Source organism: Osmia bicornis, chromosome 12, assembly GCF_907164935.1.
Source record: "Osmia bicornis bicornis chromosome 12, iOsmBic2.1, whole genome shotgun sequence".
Classification (NCBI taxonomy): Eukaryota; Metazoa; Arthropoda; class Insecta; order Hymenoptera; family Megachilidae; genus Osmia; species Osmia bicornis.
The window spans coordinates 5,099,306-5,112,946 of record NC_060227.1 but is presented as its reverse complement, the minus strand read 5'-3'; the positions used below and the strand labels follow the sequence as shown (position 1 = coordinate 5,112,946).

Sequence of the window (13,641 nt, the reverse complement as noted above, 5' to 3'; positions counted from 1 at the left end):
ACCGTGAAAGCTTATTCTCTTTTGGAGTTACCTATGAAAAGTATCTTGCGTATTAATATTTACTGAATGAAGTGGAAATTGGGTGATAATCATCGATAATGAGGTCACCGAGTCGTTGGTTAATCGATAATGCAAAATATGATTGAATAATGAAAGGAAAAATGAGAAACTTGGGAATGGTTATAATTATAGCGCGTCTGATTATGCATGAGTATTTCTACTGTGAAGTTAACGCGTTAACCCTCGGCGGACCGCGGAGAGAACTCCAATATTAATTTAATTCTTTATTCCATATTATTCTCATTTTCAATGAAACTCTTTCGTTTAAAAGTTATAATTAATACCCTTATATATATTTTGTAAGTCTGGATCTCGATTAACCCAGACTTCGCCGTTCAAGGGCAGCCGCTGCAGTAGAAACAGTCAATGTTTAGTACGGCATACTACCAGTTTGCTCTATATCAAATGGCAGACTACGAAATATAGAAAGTCTGATCTATTTATATTAAAAATATTAATAAAAGCTTTTCGTAGTAATTATTTTCAAATCGTAAGTTTCAAATTGATACGGCACAAGTGCTATTATGTCAACAAATCAGCTGCTTCGAAATCGCTCGTTTGATACGCAACAATCATTATGCTTTCAAGCACAATTACGTCCGTGGTAAATTGAAGAAACGAAACGATCGTATTCTGAACAAATGCAATTATAGTGTGCCGTGTTACACACGTCCGTTTTCACTGTGCCAGTAAACGTGTTAATCGCGTCTCGATCGGGTAACCTTGATTCACTTACCCGAGCTAGCAGCCAAACGCGCAGGAAGTCCGCTATCTAAAGACGATCGCGACAAATCGTAAGATAGATTCGTATCGCGACTTCCGCAATGAGGTAAGACCGACGAGGCGTAATCGCGATCCCAGAACGCTCGGCCATGATTCGGGGAGGAATTCATAATTTTTTCTTCCACGTAACAGAGGGAAGGAGTTTCAATTACGATGGGAACAGTTGCCAATCGTTCTGTCGGATTCGATTCGCGGGCTGAAATTATTCGATCAAACTTTCATTCGACGCGTCACTCTTCGAACCGCGATGTTTTATTTCCAATTGCTGCTTTTTGTTCGAACGTGCCATTCCCCGACAGCGAGGTATCGTTGTTTTGCTCATTAATTATTCAGATTCGCGTTTTCAAGCTCGGTTCGATCAGTAATCCCGGGTAATTTCGATGTTCATCAGTTTTTTTCCTTCCCGTTGGGGAAGACTGACATCTTTCCAATGGTATGTATCGATAATAAATGAATTGTTACTTTTTACAAATAAACGATGCAAGTCTGAAGTATTTTCGAAACTTTTTCACCTGGAAACCTTTCGGGTTTCTCTGACAAATTTGGTGGTCCTGTCAGAGGGAATATCGTTGAAATGAAAACATGCGTTGCGTAACGCGACAAAGAGCGGTACCGGCAAAAAATGATTATATAAACTTATAATAAATACGTCGAAGTTGCCTGGAATAGAAATGAAAAAAGAAAGTGGACGCATCGGTGGTGTTCCAACAGCGTATCATTCATTTGCAATATAAACGATGCAGAAAATATATTCTTCGAGCAGCGGGATGTTTTCCTCTTGGGAGGGTATTTTTATCGAATCGCACGGTCACCGTGTGTCTTTTCAACGTCCCCCCGATGCCGTATTTGCCATTCAAGGTATCAAATAAAAAGTGTGCCACGCGTATAAAAGGGAGCACGCATGGGCGCACACTCGGTGGTGCAGGGTCCGAGTGCATACATGGAAAGTTCAACAGGAAGGAAACGCATACACCCTTACCCTGTTTTTCTTTCACGCGTGCCTTTTAAAGGTCCCGTGAAAAAGCGATAAATAAAGGCCAAAGCGAGTCTTGGTATCCGTCAACTCGCTTCTGGATCGTTTAACGACTCGCCTTGGCGTTATCTGTGGTTTCTCCTGTCTCGTACACCCTTTTCCACCCCTATTTTTTCGTCGTTCGTTGAAAACTTTGCTCCTCGTTTTTCCCAACCCTTCTGTCCGCGATTCATTGAATTCGCTTTCGTTTCTTCTCGACGGTATCGATCGCTTCTTTTTCTTCGTCTTTTCTTTCCGTTCGAAAGGGTTAAAAGGTATCTAGTAGTAACAAAGCATGAAAATTGCTCCGATTTCTAAGCACGTGTCGTTACGGTATAAATATATACGCGTACCGAGAAGCCAGTCCTGTCTTTTATAGCATCATATTTTAACCTTTCCATGCTCCTTCGCTGCCCTTTTGGCCCCTCCCTTCCGGTTTCCAACGGGTCTGTGGCTGCGGACGCTTCAGCGTTCCCGCTCTCGCTTCGTTTTCCTTTCCTTTGTTGCATCAGTAAACAGGTTAGCCAATTTTTCTGGCGCAGGAAGCAGGAACGTGAGAGAAGCACTGGAATAAGAATGTGCACGGCTCGGTGGCGGGGATAGGTGTGCAACTTTAACGTGTAATACAAACGAGCGTGCAGCAGGTACGGTACACACAATACACACGCGTCTACGTGTCGCGCATATTGTTCGAGCAGGTTTTTCGACCGAGATTAAGAGCAAGCACGTAGCTCTGTACACGAGTCCCGGCTAAGTATGCCAAGGATTACCGGTATGAACTTTTACGTACTGCCTACGAATGCAATGATCCGATAAGACGTGCCGAGAGCAGGAAACCGGTGTTACGCCGTTATGATATGTCTGACAAATTAACGAGGATAGCTCGAAGCTCGTTATCATAGTTTGAGAACGAACACGCTTTTCCTGTATCGATGATTTGCACTGCTTCGATTAATTAGGGAGAGACGATCATGATTTTCGGATTTCGATTTAGAGACACTTTCTGATAGAAGAAACGGAAATTTCAGAGTGCAAAAAATTATTGACTTTTTAGTACTAATTCGTAGATTACTGTCTGGCAAAGTTTTCAGAAAACTAGAAGTGTAACGAATAAGATAAATAAATCATTTTTTTCCCTCCACCTTCTTTACGGCAGCGTTAATTGCTCGTTATTACTCGAGCAAACATTTGTTGGAAGCAGAAAAATTCGTTTCCTTGATGCAGCGTCGGGACGCGTGAAAGAAACGGAAACAATTTGTTCCCGGTTGCAGCGATTATTTTCACCTTGAACACGTCGGGCTTAATTAATCGGCGAACCTTTTGTTTCCGTTTGACGCGCGATCACGCAGAAACGAACAACGAATCCGTTAATTAAGAAACGAAGATTAAATACCAGGTGAATCATCGCGAATCGTTAAATCGTTCCTCAGACGAAACAATAACAAACGAGGAATGTCGCGTTTACGAGTACATTACAATTACATCGAGGAAATTAATCGATCAGAGACGTCCACGTGAAATTTACGTGAGAGGCTTGAAATCGTCGATAAATCGTGATTTGATTAATCGAGACTTAGGCATTATTGAATAATCTAATAACTAACGATCAAAATCATTTATCCGACTTCGAAAAGGAGGATACTCAATTCGATCAGTATATATATATATTTTTTTTATCTATTTATTGCCAATTTCAAATAATGATGTTTTCATGTTATTTGAAAAACAAATTATTTCTTATTTCATTTGAGCTACTTATAATTATATCGCTATTCAAATGAAAAGTGACCTAGTCTGGATTAACAATTACCGATAACCGAACCGATAATCGCGTTTGTACTTTACCTAAGTCGAGTTTCTATTTTTCCACGGTCGTGCTTCGTGGTCATGGTCAACCGGCTGAAAACACGTGTATTTGGTATTCGTTTGCTCGCTTGTCATTATTTTACGTAACACAGCCTGACGTTCTTTCAGCACAATTTTCCGAGCTGACCTCGCGAATAAAATTTCACGAATTGTAACAATTGAGGTATCCGTAACGCGAACAGTACCCTTGAATATAGGAAAATTTTCTTTACTGCGCTTCTCAATGATCCATTCAATTCCAAAAATGGATCTTTATGAATCTTACAGAGGAAGACGTTGAATGATTCTCAGTGGTCATCACGTGAACAGATCGATCGTGAACGATATCGAGGAAAGGTTGTTCGAAAACAAAAAACGTATCTGGAGATATCGCGATTCTCTCTGTAGTCAAGAGAAAAAAAAAACACATTCGAAACGTAAAATTCTCCATTCCTCTTTGAACGAGTTCGCGAAAAAGTGAGACGAGATAAAAATAAATTTGCGAAAATTCGAGACGAGAATCGAGCAAAGTCAAATATTTGCGCGAAACCGGTACCAGCCAGAACGAACGCAATTGCGTAAAATTCGCGCAAGAATCCGTGTCTCTTTTACACTTGCCGAAATGCTCGCAGACATCGTCGAGTTACCGAAAACGCGAGGAAAAATAGAACGTGATCTAAAGAACATGGCATCCGGAGGATTTTTCTTGTCGCTGTGCAACCGATAACGACTTCGATTCGTTGTTTCGACGGAATTTCTACGCGTTTCGCAATTTCTCCGTTCTACTGAACGTTGATAAGATTAAATCGTACAACCATTGTTACCAAGCTTGTACTGTTACGTTTACCTTTTTCAGTCGTACACATCTTTTGTGTATACTATTATCAATCGAACGATAGAATTGAAAATGTTGACGTATGGCTACTTTAAAGAAGAAATATATAAATGATACATAACACAATGATATTTCAATCCTTAATTACACCCATTATAATAAAACTTAGAATGCCAATATCTTTGATTTGCACATCAAACGTCGACATATATTTTCATTCCCACTGTATTTTCAAGGAAACATTTCCACGTGGCGTTACACGAAAATCACAACATTGCACGAACAACACTCCATAGATCAATAATCGATCAATAGCTATCTTATCAGAAACGCCTGTTCTTCGTATCGACCTAATAAATCGAACTCGTTTGACGTTCTCTTCATAATGAATTCAACAAAGTATATTCTACCATTGATATCGATATTCAATTGGTTCGGTCGTTCTTTTCCTCAATCTCGTATCTTTTTAAATGAATTAAAAAAAACTCTCCATAAATTATTTTATAGAAATCGGAGAATTTCGAAGGAAAGAAGTTGAAACAAGTTGTTTTGCATTTAATTACAGCGTGACGCGTTTTGCTAGGAGAAAATTGATTGATAACTCGTGTTCAAGATAAATAAAAGAATGATTTAGTAGGGGATCTTCCTCTTACTGTCGTCACGATGTTACTCTCTGACGTAGAACGAATCGTGATCTCATGCTCTCGTGACAAGCTAATTATTCGCTACTCTATTATTCAATTCGCTCGGTTAATCTATATTCGAGTTAATCGAAATGTTTACACGTGATCCTCGTTGAATCAATTATCATTTGAATACGGAAGTAATAGTATTACTGTTTACACTCGTATTTCTTTCCTCGATGGATGTCAAAAAATTTCTTACTCTAAAGAAATTTTTCAGGTCTCTGCACAGGGAAGTAACTTCGAAGATGTTTCCGCTTGGAAGACTTTAGATAGTTTTCCTGGATAATCATTAAAAGAAAAGAAGTGCATTTTTTATAAACGCATCGACAATTTCTTGCCTCAAAACTGTTGTGCGTGCAATCTCCGTTACGCGAAAGGTTCATCAGGAAAATGTAGGTTCAAAGAATTAAACAACCTTAGTAGAAATACGCAACATTCTTCGTGCGCTTTCACGAGACACTGATTAATTGCACTTTAATTTCAAATTAAAGAATGCAGCTCAATACTTTTCCAAACACATCAATTTCTTCTATCGTTTTTAATCAGCTGCCACGAGAGAATTCTATCCAGAAATATTGTATTTACAAGCAATAACCTTTCTTCAGTTCTTTCGCATTATCTATCTTCAAAAAGATCTTTGATCCTCCGTTGGTCTTACAAGTTGCAAGTGACTCTGACCGATGAAACAGCAGGTTTACCGCCACGCGTGGCGTTCAATTAACAAGAAGAGCCGCGTGACCAGCTGGATTAATGATCGTACGACAGGCAGTTAAGTTTGCCTGGTAATTCGTCGAGAAGCTGCCACGGTCATTCACGAAGAACTCGGATCTAGATTAAGGCGGATCCGCGGCGAACCGGAGCGGAGGCAGCCGCGTACGTACGCGAGTGAACCGGTTCACTCGATTTCATTCATTTGCCGGATAATCGTTCTGTTCCTGTTTGCGGCACAGGGACGTACCATCGCGAGTGCACGCACTCAAGGTCCCGGGTTCCGTGCTCGACGCTCTTTTCCTGCCGCGGAAGCCGGGCTTCCTCCTATTCCGCTACTTCCGGCAAGTAGCTACTCGTTTCCACTCGTCTTTACCGTTTCTTTCATTCTTCTCTTCGCCCTGTTACCACGTGTTGTAAAACGTACCGAAGTATTAATTAAAACGAGAGAAGGAATTTAAATCACATTTCAGTGCAATGATACAACGTTATCGTTACCGGTTCATTGTTGACATAATCGACGTTTTTATCATTACATAAATGATTCTACCTTTACAAAATCATTTTCTTCACCATTCGCCTATCGCTTGTTACATAAATCTATCGGGAATGATAGCGATCGTATGGACTTCTTATTCTCTACTTTCTACCTGACTCGAGGACGAAAAATGCGCGAAAGAATGTCCTGAAGAACCCACGACGTCGCGGCGCTGTCGTCACTAGCATTTTGTTGCAACGAATGCAAGAAAATATTGCACACAATGCAATCTTAGAAAACATATATTTCAAACAGTCCGCTAACAAAATATGAGGATAAATGAGAATTATTAAACACGCGATAATATGAATATGACAGCGTTTTAGATTGCGTTATGTAAAATACGCTTCGGCTTTCCCCTTTAAAGATAGACGGTAAGAAACCCCGTGAATTTTTGTTCTCTTTAACGATTTATATAAGAGTTAGCAATTTTCCTAGGAGATTTCACATTATGTATAGATCGTTCACCAAAAAATTGCATCGTGCCGCTTCAATGGCATCGTTCGTTTTCCTCCTTACTCCGTTTCGTAATGAAATGAAATCGGAACGATGTTTTAAATAATAAACAAAGAACCAACGTCAAGAATACATCGCTGTTCAATAGAAGGAATAATATGTTAGGTGGTTTGACTTGATTTTGTATCAAGGTACAATTCAATCCTTTTGATGATCTAGCACATAATTTCATCCTGCTGAGAGATTGAAAGACATAAATGAAAAATTATAATGCGGAGTGTAGATCAATTTCAAAGTTCAACTCACAACTCTGAGAAGCTCTGTTCAATTCAACACTGCTCAGCCAGATTCAGTTACATTGACCCTATCACAGGAATTAGTAGCCTAGATAACCATTTGGGTTAACTTGTAAGTTTCTTATTAGATAAATCGCTTATCATAATTCGGAACACGTGTAAACTCCAGTAGCGCAAGTCACTAGGTAGTCCACGCACGTGTCAAACATTATCTAAAAAGGGCTTACGAAGTTAAACAAACGATTCGAGCAATTTTAAGCTAACGAATCGTTATGCCAACTTTATCGTTATGAAAATCACGATTCGATCGTGATCCACTGATAGAGAATTGACATAAATTTTCCTGGAGGATAGCCTTCACGAATGGTGTCCGAGTTTCCATGGAAGGTCTTTGGTTCACCCATTTCTGTAAGCGTATCGCCCGTCCTCTGACGCAACGACTACCATAAAATTTCCAGCCGGATCGTACGCGTGCACGCGCGATCCGCTTCGCTCGGCCACGGTCATCGCGAGACCTTACGCGAGCAAGCTTACGCGTATGTGTGTACATTGGAACGTTAATGTCCATTGTTCCCGATCCGTGGCTCTTATGGCTTCTTTTCCGTGAGATTCGCCAAATGAAACTCGCGATCGAGTTAAACTAGTTCAATAGGAGCCCTATATCATAAGCTCTGTTTAGGAATTTGGATATTTAATTACAGAGCTTATCATTAATTTTAATCGTAATCGATTTAATTAAATTTCCAAGTGGTATTAAATAATAAACTAACATTAAATGGCTGATTCTTTATAGTTAAATATTCCACGAGCAAATTTTTTTGTCGATGCACTTTGTTTACTATGCTATTTTACTATCATTAAGGCTTATCGTATTCTTTGCATGGAAATTTTTTTTGTCCTAACTGCATAAATTTGTAAATTACTTTAGATTATAGCTCTCTAACGACTGACTGAAAACGTGCTAATAATAATTTAACGCTACTCTACTAGTATGTAAATGAAATTATTATGCAATGGTATATTGATTACTTAATTTTGATAAACTATGAAAAACTACAATTTTTATTTTTTGGAAAATAATTAATGCATCAATCACACACTTCTTACAGTTCTTCCCAAATAAATTCACGAAGGACGTACGCGGGCATCCCCTTAATTTAATGTACAATTACCAAGTAATCATTTTCTCATTACGTATGCATTGTACGAGTCACTCGTCACACAAACAATGTGTTAGATTGTAAATTGCAATTGTTCTAGAAAACGCGGCGATAAATCAAGTAACGATCTATTAGCAAGTGCACGAGCACTTCCAATGTCTTTATGTTGCTAATTACACATCGGGAAACGACATTTCTTCCTCATTAATATTTCCTACAGTTTCGTAATTCCTCGCCCAACGATCCGCGTTCCCTTGTTCGTTCCGTTTCCGTGTTCGCCCATTAACCGTTCGATTTTCCAACGCAGAAATGTTTGCCAATGTTTCACGGGCGAATTGATTCTTCAGAGGTTTCTTTAATTGGTAATTTAAAAGGTTTGACGCGACACTTTTCTTCTGCGTTGTTGATTGAGCCCGGGCAAATTGTCGTATGATTTTTAAATTTATTTTCATGATATGTTAAATAACATTGTTCAATATCATCGAGTAATTAGTTTGAATTTCTGATTAGCAGCTGTGGTATTAAAAGTGTCGAGTGATAAGATAGAATTAATATTTGGTCATCGTATAATAATGACTGAACAGATTTGAACACCTTGCCTTGAGAATTTTAAATATAGAAAACTTTCTGGACTAAATAATGGTATCTACCTGTTTCGAAACGATAGTGAAATTTTACTTTCTAATGATTTGATCAATTTTTATTATTTTTGAACTATTTTTTCTCAATATCTTTTAAGGTATTTCTTGATGGGCTCATTAATAACGGAAATATGATGCAGAATTGGCGACAGGTCATCTGTGGGTCATCGTTGACCCTTTCAACACGATACGCGTTAAAAAACGAGCGAATGGTATTCAGAACATACGACAAGGTGTACGTCAACAAGAATTTCCACATCTTCACGGGCAAGACACGATGTTGCAAAAGCAGAATTCTTGCAATCGTTTCCATCCCACTCGTTAGAGAATCGCGATTTGCATAACAAATTTACACCTAACGATGTATGATATTTCACTCGAACGCCACCCAAGTCAAAGAAGCTGACTCTTTTTTCATTTCTCGCTCTTGAACTTCTCGAAATGTCACCGTGTTCGCTGATACCAGACGTTTCGTAATGACCGTATTGCAATCGTAGCGGAAAAAGCGCGTGTTATTCTCGTGAATATTTTCACGGGCGTGTTTACTATTGCTGATAGACGGTGTTCACTAGCGATGGGTTCAAGTACACTCGCGATCAAATCAGACGTCCCCAGGGAAATAGCGAGATAGAGGTAGCAGGACTTTTCAAGATCCTAATTTTGACAAAATTGAAATTTTGTGAATTTTTTTCAAAATCCTTTGCTTTGAAATCCTTGTCATTTTGTATATCTTAAATTGTCTCTTACAGTTAAAAACACCAATAAAAAATAACGTTTCACAGCGTCGTATTCATCAAACTGCCATAACAGTTAAGATTGAAGTAGCTGTGATTTCAATCTTGATTTGCACACTCTTTTATCGCTTTCATCTCGTGTTTTTTAGTTATTGATGCGAGCACTGGCCTCTCTTGATTAACTTGGAGATAGTGTTTTCGTGCGTGGATTTTGGTTCATGAATAATTAATGTGCTTCCAGGCGGTTTCTCATTGAATGGAAGTTGAATGAAATGGCTGATTCGAAGAACCGATACGAAAGTTTAGTATTTTGTTGCTAATTATCAAATTATTGAATTTCCATGAAATAAATACGAGCCAATCTTATCCTGCAATTCTTTGTAATTGAAAGATGTATACAACTTTCAATTGCTTTTTACTTCGTTACGAGTGTTTCACTGTAAACACTTTTAATGCCACGCAATGCATTCTGTAATTATTTACGAAACAACATCGCACGGATGTTGATGTATATAGTCACGATTCTGTTTCCCTTTCCGTAATTCTATTATGTAATTTTATTTCCCGTTTTTCGATTACATGACAATCACGTAACAAACATCTGATACTTCAAATCACAGCTAACAGTAAGTGCTTCTCTTGCATAAATATTAAAGATAATTCGTTAATTTTCTCTGCGAAGCCTAATTACACTCGAATAATATTTTTCATAAAAATTACGATTTCCTGTTGAGAAAGGAACACGAGTAAACAAGCCGGTCTTCAGAAACACGAGGTTGATAATCATTATCGAGAAGACGATACAAAATCATCCAATCGCTTTTATTCCAAAAGGTTACGACCCACTTCGTTTTCATACAAAGAATGAAATTGAAAATGTTGACAAGAGACGAACAAATTCACTTCTGTTTAAAGGAAGACGATTTATTTTCCTTCGCGCAAGGACGTCGAAGTAACAAATAAGAAATGAAAACATACGACACGTGTTTGCAATCGTTTGCAATACGATGCAGCCTTCAAACTCTCGCATAATGACGTTTTAATTACGGAACAAAAGGTCTGTTTCCAGAGATATTGTATATAGTATTCAAGGAGTATCGAAGAAAGTTTCAAATTCATTGGAACGTTCAAATCTTGCGACTCGTTTATCAGAAATGAGTGTCTGCTCTGTGATAAGGTCAATCACGCATTTCTATCATCCAGATAAAAGGTCAATCTCCGTCTTACTATCTAAAATTCATGAAAATATAACAGAAATCACTGTTACCACGATAACACTGTAAACTGAATGATCGAGTATTAATTTTCTAAACGTTATTTCACATTCGCGAAGTCGATAAGTCTTTGGACCATCGATCTTTACAAGACCAGGGAGACGATCGTAAATTACAGAAGAAATAGATTCACGCTTTCGAAGCTCGTTAATCACGAGTTCGATCCGAATTGCTCAATGAGCAACTCTTGGTCCTGGTTCGATCAAGTATGGCGAAGGAACACGCGGATACATCGTGGATAAAAAGTTTCCATTGGTAGGCGAGAAAAAGCTTTAATTGAATTTGTAATTGGCGCTGGTATTTGCGTCAGTTCCGTTAACGTGACCACGCAATTCTACGGTCATCCTCCGCGTTTTCATGCGTGACCCCTTGACGTTTACTCGTTTCGATTGAAAATTTACGCGTCGACAGTCTTTTCACCCGGTGATTATGCGAATTTCATTTAATAGAATGGGCAGAAAGTAAATTTCAATATTACATAGGATTAAAATGATATACCTCGACGCGTTCACGAATAACCCTTTGAAAATTGACCACGACAGTTCTTATGCGTTGAAAATTGTTTCGTCGAATTGCAATTTTTAGTATTTCATTCTGTTTCAATAGGAAAAAAATACAGACTGCTAACATAACTTTGAAGATAATTAGAGGATCGCGAAGAACAAAGCAAATATCAGTTCAGTTTGCATAGCGTGAGGATAACTTTTAAAATATTGATTACCTCATACGAACAGTCGATCCTCGGAATATTTTCTACTGCATATTCGAGGAAGGAACGTTTTCAGAAGATGCGACAAAATTCACTCCATTGACACGTGATCGAAGTAAAAATTTGTTGGCGATTAAAAGATTCGGAGATTCCTCCGTTCCCACTCTAAAACTTCGCTAAGAATACATTTGCTACGAGATAACACATTTGATATCGCTCGAGTTTTTATTCTTCGATTCTCCGTCTCGATATTCGTTCAAAGTCGAATGAAAACAGCTACGTGTACTATCGAACAGTGAACCGAGAACTCGATTATCGATTCACACGTATTTACTTATCAGAAAGGCAGCCCACGCTCTGGTGTCTCGATCGTAGGAAAACCTATTACACGATTCTTACGTAATGTCAACCTTGATTTTGAATAATTCAACCGCGATCCTTATGTTGGTGTCGTTCAGTCTCGTTCGGCATTCATCATTCGGTGTTTTCGGATTTTATATTACGGAGAACCTTTTGCGGTCTGTCACTTAAAGAGGATTATTTTACGCATCGCGCTTGTGTAATCGACCGTTGCAATTGACAAATATTCCATCGATACGAACGTAAATCTTCATTAAAATCCGACGGGATGCTTCAAGGTTCCGCCGTAATGGATCTGGCTAATACAAATGGTCGAGAAACTTTCAGAAACCGACTGTGCCTAATGCATATCTGATTAATAAAGGTTCGAAAAACATCTGTGCAAACATATCCCGCGATCAGCATTCCGTCGTTGATGATACTCATAAATATTCTAAAATGCAATTATCGATCGTTTAATCGCGACGATTTAACGTGGTTTCATCGAACATGGAACTGCATAAATAATCTTGAAATCATTCCACGTATGTTTCGTAACAATTATTCTTCCACACAAATCAGTTTCATTTTACTTCTCATAAAATGATGTAAGAGTGTAGGATAGATAATTCTTAATTTATTCCCTGGTACAGTATCGAGCAAAGTAGACTTCTTTAGGGAAAATGGTGTTACAGGAGGCAGCACCATTTATTTCCTTGAAAAAAATGACCATGCTCTGTACTGTACAATGCGAAAGATTCCACGAAATATGTGACCGTCAAAATAATATTCTGTACTTGTCTTTGTTTAAATTCATGGCGTCAATTATGAGTGTCCCCCATGGTATCGTTTATTTTCCTCGACTCGGCTCGATTTCTCTCGTCCATTTTCCTCTTCGCTAGCCGACGATTGTCGGCCTAACCCTGACAATAATCGATCGACGATTGATCGGCCTTCGAGCCGATGAAATATTGCGCGCAACATGCTCGCGTCAGTCCAAGGTCTAATTATTAGTGGGTCAGTCGGCACCAGTGAAACCGTTTTGGTCGACCAAGCGCGACTAATCGTCTCGTTCACGCGATTTTTCAACAGGCTGCTTCTATTTTCATGCTCGCCATCGTTTAACATCGGAATATCTGAATACCTAACAAATTAGACTCATCCTGATTTGATTAAATACTTCCAAAAGGGAATAACTTTCTTCCTGTGCACCCCTAGGCGCGATATAAAAATTCCAACAGACACTTCTATCTGGAGGATGCGTTTATCGAGCAGACCGATTAATAGCGGGGTTAATCGAGTGAAAACATCGAAGTGTAGCCGGTGGAATCGAATTTATTAGATGGCCGGAAAGAGAAATTCAAGGTTGTCAGTGCGCAACGTCGACGGGACGTAGAGGGAACCGGTTTGTAACGTAACATAGTAAATTATGCTGTTATTACGTCGCCGACGATTATGCCGTTGCGTTAAATAATCGTCAAACCATGCTAGAACATGCTCTATTCCAAGGTTACTGAAGCAAGTTCCTGGACCCTTCCATAATCAGGAATTAGGAGGCGAATTAA

The 13,641-nt window shown here is 38.8% G+C and overlaps 1 protein-coding gene across 2 annotated transcripts in view; it reads right to left on the bottom strand.

Moving 5' to 3' along the window:
- LOC114873981 (protein Tob1-like) overlaps positions 1-13,641 on the bottom strand; it is a 66,182-nt gene that overhangs the window by 32,603 nt on the left and 19,938 nt on the right. The gene's annotated exons all lie outside the window — the stretch shown is intronic.